The sequence below is a fragment of the Podarcis bocagei genome, assembly GCF_964188305.1.
Source record: "Podarcis bocagei genome assembly, chromosome: W".
In the NCBI taxonomy this organism is placed as follows: Eukaryota; Metazoa; Chordata; class Lepidosauria; order Squamata; family Lacertidae; genus Podarcis; species Podarcis bocagei.
In genome coordinates, this window is record NC_138131.1 from 83,712,349 (window position 1) to 83,720,566 (window position 8,218).

At 46.9% G+C, this 8,218-nt stretch overlaps 1 pseudogene across 1 annotated transcript; it reads left to right on the plus strand.

Annotated features, from left to right (window-relative positions):
• Positions 1–3,282: 3,282 nt before the first annotated feature.
• On the plus strand, positions 3,283–3,904 carry LOC308577994 (barrier-to-autointegration factor pseudogene; annotated as a pseudogene). Its single transcript has one exon. The product of its transcript is annotated as a barrier-to-autointegration factor pseudogene (transcript).
• The last annotated feature ends 4,314 nt before the right edge of the window (positions 3,905–8,218 follow it).

Below are 8,218 nucleotides of genomic sequence, written 5' to 3' on the forward strand. Positions count from 1 at the left end.
TTTCCGCAGGGCCTGCAAGACAGAGCTGTTCCACCAGGCCTTTGGCCAGGGCACAGCCTGACTCCCTCCTTTGGCAATCTTTACAATACTTTAGTTTATGGTTGCCATCATTTTTGATTTTAATTAATTCTTATGATGTTTTTGATAATGTTGCACTATTTTAGTGTTGTTAGCCGCCCTGAGCCCGGCTTCGGCTGGGGAGGGCAGGATATAAATAAAATTTATTATTATTATTATTATTATTATCTTATGTATAACCGGAAGCAAAGCAAAACAGGCAATTTGCATCTTATGTGCATTTAACATGTGTTTTCAGCAATACATGCTTGGCGGCAGCCACATTCCAGCCTTTTTCTTCTGCCTGCTTCTGTTTCTCTGCTTGCTTCCCTCCCATCAGCCCACAAACCCATGTTTGCCCAGGCAAGTACTGCTTGGCATGTTCTGTGAGTGGGGTGCCTTTGGTGGAAGTGTGGTACCTCTTGAGAGTGAAGATCCACAATGTTCTCATGAGAAGTTGCAATAAAGGTCTGGGTGTACTTGAGGCCTCCAGCTTCCTCCCACCTCTGAGCCTTCAACTTGCCAGTTGCCCCCTTTGAACAGTCATGGCTTCTCAAAGAATCCTGTGAACCTCAGTTAAGAGTACTGAGAATTGCTAGGAAACTCCCTTTTCCCCTCACAGAGTTACAATTCCCAAAGTTCCCATGGTAAAAGGATTGACTGTTAAACCACTCAGGGAATTGTAGCTATCAGAGGACTAGGGGTTTCCTAACAACTGCGGCACCCATAACAAATTGAAGTTCCCAAAATTCTTTGGGGAAATCATGACTGCTTAAAGCAATGTGATATTGCTTTAAACACATGGTGCAGTTGGGGCCTCATTTTACTTGCTAAAGAATTGTGTTGCTGGTGCTGTATACCCCACTGTGCCCAATAAACAATGGTGCCTTTCAATATATTTTCAGACTTGTCTCTCTCTTCTAGCAAAGTATTCTATGGCAGATGTTCATTAAATCCAGTTTGAGATTGCGCATCTGATAACATTATATAAGTACAGATGAACAGTCTGTGTATGTAACTAATAAAGCAGAATGTATTTTATAGAAATTGTGGATGTGTGTGAAATGTTTCAAAGCACCCTGCATGGCACCTAACAGTACCATGAAGCTAGTGTCTTCTTTTTTTTTTTTAGGCCAGCATCTTTCATGCATTTCGGTGTCAAAACATTTTTCAGAACCACATGCAGGAGACAGATTTTGATGCTGCCTCCTTATATACAGGTGAAACTCGGAAATTAGAATATCGTGGGAAAGTTCATTTATTTCAGTAATTCAACTTAAAAGGTGAAACTAATATATGAGATAGACTCATGACATGCAAAGCGAGATATGTCAAGCCTTTATTTGTTATAATTGTGATGATCATGGCGTACAGCTGATGAAAACCCCAAATTAACAATCTCAGGAAATTAGAATATTAAATAAAATCAGAAAAACAAGGACTGCAAATAGAGCCATATTGGACCTCTGAGAAGTAGAAGCATGCATATGTACTTAGTACTTGGTTTGGGCCCCTTTTGCATCAATTACTGCCTATCAGCCTGTGGCACTGCTGAGGTGTTATGAAAGACCAGGATGCTTCAATAGCAGCCTTCAGCTCTTCTGCATTGCTCGGTCTTATGTCTCTCATCTGTCTCTTGGCAGTGCCCCATAGATTCTCTATGGGGTTCAGGTCAGGCGAATTAGCTGGCCAATCAAGCACAGTAATCCCATGGGCATTGAACCAGGTTTTGGTATTTTTGGCAGTGTGGGCAGGTGCCAATTCCTGCTGGAAAATGAAGTCAGCATCCCCATGAAGAATGAAGTGCTCCAAAATCTCCTGGTAGACGGCTGCATTGACCCTGGACTTAATGAAGCACAGTGGACCAACACCAGCTGATGACATGGCTCCCCAAATCAACACAGACTGTGGAAACTTCACACTGGACTTCAAGCATCTGGCATTGTGTCCCTCCCCGTTCTTCCTCCAGACTCTGGGTCCTTGGTTTCCAAATGAGATGCAAAAGCTGTTCTTATCAGAAAAGAGATTTGCTCTATTTGCAGTCCTTATTTTGCTGATTTCATTTAATATTCTAATCATCACAATGATAACTAATAAAGGCTTGACATATCTTGCTTTGCATGTCATGAGTCTATCTCATATATTGTTGTTGTTTAGTCGTTTAGTCGTGTCCGACTCTTCGTGACCCCCTGGACCAGAGCACGCCAGGCACTTCTGTCCTCCACTGCCTCCCGCAGTTTGGTCAAACTCATGCTGGTAGCTTCGAGAACACTGTCCAACCATCTCGTTCTCTGTCGTCCCCTTCTCCTTGTGCTCTCCATCTTTCCCAACATCAGGGTCTTTTCCAGGGAGTCCTCTCTTCTCATGAGGTGGCCAAAGTATTGGAGCCTCAGCTTCAGGATCTGTCCTTCCAGTGAGCACTCAGGGCTGATTTCCTTCAGAATGGAGAGGTTGGATCCTCTTGCAGTCCATGGGACTCTCAAGAGTCTCCTCCAGCACCAGAATTCAAAAGCATCCATTCTTCAGCGATCAGCCTTCTTTATGGTCCAGCTCTCACCTTTTAAGCTGAATTCCTGAAATAAATGAACTTCTCCACAATATTCTAATTTTCCGAGTTTCACCTGTATACTGGCCACATTCACAAAACACACTTAAAACACTATTGTTTTAAATAGTCATGGCTTCCCTCAAAGAATCCTGGGAACTGATTTGCTAAGAGGGCTGATGTCAGGGAACTGACATCGGAGCTAGAGGCGGAGGGAAGGCTCTTAAATGATGCTGGAGAAGGGCCCAGCAGGGAGAGATGCAGCTCCGCAGATGGGGAAGCAAATCAGCGCAACACCAGGGATATAGAGGGGCTGATGGGGGAATCGGCGAGAGGGCTCCAGGACTCTTCACCGGACACCAGCGGGGAGAGCACGGGTCCTCCGCTACCCACGCCCACCCTGCACAGAAGACTTCCGCGCAGAGAGAGTAGGAGGAGACTGGGTGTCAAACAACTTTTATGTTGGAAAAGATTTAAGAAACGCCCACTGACGGATTCTGCTAGCGACTGAGGCAGCCACGAATTGAAGGGCTATGCAGACAGAAAAGTTTAACAAGGCAACATAACCAGGAGAGGCAGCAACTTACGCATGAGCAACCCCATACCCATTACAGCTGAGAACCCCTTTTCTGCTCCCAGAGCAGTTTATCAATCCCTCTTCACAGGGAACTCTGGGAATTGTAGCTCTGTGAAGAGACTAGTGGGTCTTCTAACAACTCTCAGCACCCTTTGATGGGAGCAGTGGTTGAGGCGAGAGAGCAGGCAGAGCTGCAGGCAACATGACCACCAGTCAGAAGCATCAGGACTTCATGGCTGAGCCCATGGGGGACAAGTCTCTTGGTACTTTAGCTGGCATTGGAGATGTACTTGGCAGGAAGCTGGAAGACAAAGGCTTTGACAAGGCGTACGTGGTTCTGGGACAGTTCTTAGTGCTGAAGGACCTCTTCCGCGAGTGGCTGAAGGACACATGCGGTGCCAACGCCAAGCAATCCAGAGACTGTTATGGCTGCCTGAAGGAATGGTGTGATGCTTTCTTGTGATTGTTGGCCAAAGCCTGGTGGATGCTGTGAGGGCTTTTGTAGTTGAATAGAGATTGTTTCTCCCCATCTCTCTCAGCACCTACTTCTTATAAACCTTCCAACATCTACACAAGCTGCTGAGGGCTATTGCTCCCAACACTGGGGCAGGGTGGGGGGAAGCCACGGCTGCCTTTTAATGTAACTGAATCTTTTTTCCTCCAGGGAGAGGATTGAGAAACATCAAATGTTCTAAACATCAAGTAGGTCGTTGTTTTTTACGTGGCTTTAATAGCACCCCCCCCCTCACTGTTAGGCCACCCAACTCCAGAACCAGACCTGCCTGCTAACAATAATGGAAGTTCCCCTACTACCTTTGTTTGAGCTCCAGTTAGACTGAGATTTACCCGTCAATTCTGAAGACAAAAGATGTTATTAGGATTATTACAGTGGTGCCCCGCAAGACGAATGCCTCGCAAGACGAAAAACTCGCTAGACGAAAGGGTTTTGCGGTTTTTGAGCTGCTTCGCAAGACGAATTTCTCTATGGGCTTGCTTCACAAGACGAAAACGTATTGCAAGTTTGTTTCCTTTTTCTTAAAACCGTTAATACCCAGGGTGCATTGCTTGAAGAGGTGCAGTTGCGACTTGACTTCGAGGAGCAACTCATAGCACGTGGTGTGGTAGTATTTTTTGAAGTTTTTGAAGACTTTGCTGCTTTTTGAAGCTTTCCCAAAACTTCTTTTGCAGCCATTTGGTAAGTTAAACTTTTAAAACTTTTTTGGGGGGTTTTGGATTTTGGGTTGGGGTGTTTGGAAATCAAGGACTTGGTGTTGGGGAGGGGTTTGTAAGAATCTGGAAGCTTGTGTGTTTTTTTCCTGCATTTTTTGTGACCATTGGGCCACTCTGCTGGTTTTTTTTTTAAAAAAAACTGGGTTTGAATTTCTGTGTGGTGGGTGGCTGGGGGAACAGTTGAGGAGGGGTTTGCAATAATTTGGAAGCTTGTGTGGTTTTTTCTGCATTTTTATGATTTTCTGTGACCATTGGGCCACTCTGCTGTGTTTTTTTTAAAAAAAATTCTGGGTTTGAATTTCTGTGTGGTGGGTGGCTGGAGGAACAGTTGGGGAGGGGTTTGCAACAGTTGGGGAGGGCCTGGGGGAACAGTTGGGGAGGGGGTTGCAACAGTTGGGGAGGGGGTTGCAACAGTTGGGGAGGGGGTTGCAACAGTTGGGGAGGGGCTGGGGGAACAGTTGAGGTTTTTGAAGACTTTGGTGATTTTTGAAGCTTTTCCAAAACTTCTTTTGCAGCCAATCGGTAAGTTAAAGTTTTAAAACTTGGGGGGGGTGGTTGGATTTTGGGTTGGGGTGTTTGGAATTCAAGGACCTGGTTCTGGGTTTGAATTTCTGTGTGGTGGGTGGCTGGGTGCTTTTGAATTTTTTGGAATTGAAGCACTGATTTATTTATTTTTGGGGGTTTGCGAAGGTAGGAGCTGTGCTGCCATGGGACCCAAGAAGACTGCTGCTGCAGAGGCCGGCGAGGGGAAGAAGGCGAAGGTTACGCTGGAAATGAAGAAGGAGATCATCCGGAAGCACGGCGGTGGAATGCGTGTGACAGACCTCGCCAGGGAGTACGGGAGGAATCCATCGACCATCGGGACCATCCTGAAGGTGAGGGAGAAGATCCTTGCGACTGATGCAGCCAAGGGAGTCACCAGGATCGTGAAGAACCGCCCAGCTGTTCTGGAGGAGGTGGAGAAGTTGCTGCTCATCTGGTTAGAAGAGAAGCAGCGTGTAGGGGACACAGTGACTGAGGCCGTCATTTGTGAGAAGGCCAAGGCCTTGCACGCAGACCTCGTCCGGGAACAGCCAGGAACCTCAGGCGAGCCAGAAGTCTTCAAGGCAAGCAGAGGCTGGTTTGACCGGTTCAAGACAAGATCTGGAATCCACAGCGTGGTCAGGCATGGAGAGGCTGCAAGTTCTGATGTTTCTGCGGCTGAAGACTTTGCAGCGGAGTTCCTGGAGGTTGTGACGACGGAGGGCTACGTTCCACAGCAGGTCTTCAACTGTGACGAGACCGGGCTGTTTTGGAAGAGGATGCCCAAAAGGACTTTCATCACACAGGAGGAGGCCACGTTGCCTGGCCACAAGCCCATGAAGGACCGTCTGACCCTGCTCTTCTGTGCCAACGCAAGCAGCGACCTGAAGATCAAGCCCCTGCTGGTGTACCACTCGGAGAACCCACGGGCCTTCAAGAAACACAAGGTCGACAAGGAGCAGCTGAGTGTCATGTGGCGATCCAACAGTAAGGCTTGGGTCACACGTGTGCTGTTTGTGGACTGGGTCAATCTTGCTTTTGGCCCTGCTGTCAAACAGTACCTGCTGGACAACGACCTGCTGCTGAAGGCTTTGCTTCTGATGGACAATGCTCCTGCTCATCCTAAAGGCCTTGAGGAGGACTTGTTGGAGGAGTTCAGCTTCATCAGCATCATGTTCCTGCCGCCTAACACCACGCCACTGCTCCAGCTGATGGATCAGCAGGTCATCGCCAATTTCAAAAAACTCTACACCAAGGAGCTTTTCAGGCGATGCTTCGAGGTGACTGATTGCACCACCATCACCCTGCGGGAATTCTGGAAGGACCACTTTGACATCGTCACCTGCTTGAAGATGATCACCACGGCCTGGAATGGGATCAGCCAGAGAAATTTGAATTGCGCTTGGCGCAGCCTGTGGCCGGACTGCGTGGCACCAAGTGACTCTGATGCACCAGAGTCAACAGTGGTGCAGGACATTGTTGCCTTGGGGAGGACCATGGGCCCTGGAGGTCACAGAGGAGGACATCAGCGAGCTGGTGGAGGAGCACGACCACGAGCTGACCACCCAGGAGCTGGTCGAACTGCAGGCAGAGGCTGCGCAGGAGCAGGCCTCGCTGGAAGAGGAGGAAGCAACTGAGGAATGGCCGTCCTCCAAAGAACTGAGGGACATTTGCCTGAAGTGGAAGGATGTGCAGGCTTTTGCACAGCGGCACCACCCTGACAAGCACGTGGCACATGACCTCGCGAACACTTTTGATACGAGGGTCATGTCGCCTTTCAGGGAGGTGCTGAAAAGGCGGATGAAGCAGCAGACCATGGGCAGGTTCTTCAGCAAGAAGCAAAGAGTGGAAGAGGAACCTTCTTCGAGTGGTCCCCCAGAGTCTTAGAAAATGTACTGTACACTTTGTTGATTTTTAAATGTTTTTCTGTCATGTTTAGAAACTTACTTGTTCCTTCAATTTTTGAAATGCTCTTTACAGTATGTGTGACTTTAAAGAGCACTTAATAAACTCTTGTTGTACCAAATTTGGCTTTGTTTGGACTTTTTTTGACCATAGGAACGCATTAATTGAATTTCAATGCATTCCTATGGGAGTTCGTGCTTCGCAAGACGAAAAATTCGCTAGACGAAAAAACTCGCGGAACGAATTAATTTCGTCTTGCGAGGCACCACTGTATTTTTGTGAGTTCTCTCCAGTATTTGATCCCCGCTATAATTTTTATGCTACTCAGTTTATTGGCAAGAACCAAAAATCAGCTGTGTTAACTAAAACGACTCCTCTCAGCACCCTTAACAAACGGCAGCTCCCAGAATTCTTTGCAGAAAACCATTACCAGCTAACGCTTGTTCTAATCAGTAAACCCAAATAAAGTAATGGACCCAAGTTAGTCTCGTTCATTAATTTCAGTGTATCTACTCTGAGTAGGACTAGCATTGGCTACAGCCCATTGCTTATGAATGGATCACACAGAATTCAAGCACAAAAGGCAGGAGCAGATGTTTTATTGCAACCCATGGACTTGTAAGGCAGCCTCTTGTGGCATACTGTTTTGCAGGAAGATTAATTTGTCAGTATGCAGCAGCTTTAGACAGAATGCCTTCTTCCCAAGACAAAAGGGGAGGGGGAATCCTCAAACACTAAGTAACATCTCCTGCACCTTTGGAGCATCTCTGTAACAAGTAGATCTTGGTACCTTGTTTCACCCCGAAAATAAAACCATATTGATCATAACCGTGGTCAACTCATCTTCGTGTGAGAAAGATGAGGAATATAGTGTGGTTGCCCCCCAAATCCATTTTGCTTCGAAGTCAGACTTTTCGTCCACTTAACTCAGTACAGTCCACTCTAAAGTAGGCGAAATTCTGCCACTGTCCACCAGACAATGGTGAACTCCTAATTCCTATCAACCTCAGCCACCCTATTTCAGTGGTCAGGGAGGATGAGAGCTATGATTCAGCACTGTCTGGAGGGCCACAGCTTCCGCACTCCTTGTCTACTCCAGGGATACAGGCAGCAAATGGTCATTTCCCAGGCTGGCAACTCAGAAGCATTTTTAACTGGTGATGTCAGCAGTTCAGCCTGGGACCTTCTGCATATCCAGTCTCTGCTCTTCCACTAATAATCTAGGGCCTCTCAGTTGTAAATAAACCCACTCTACAACCACCTCAAAGTAAAAAGTAAAAAATGCTCAATTTCACTTCTGTTGCTGCACCCATCAGCAAGGCTCAAGGTCTCTTTCACAAGTAAAAATGTCCATCTATGTTTATACAATGAAGCATGCAAAG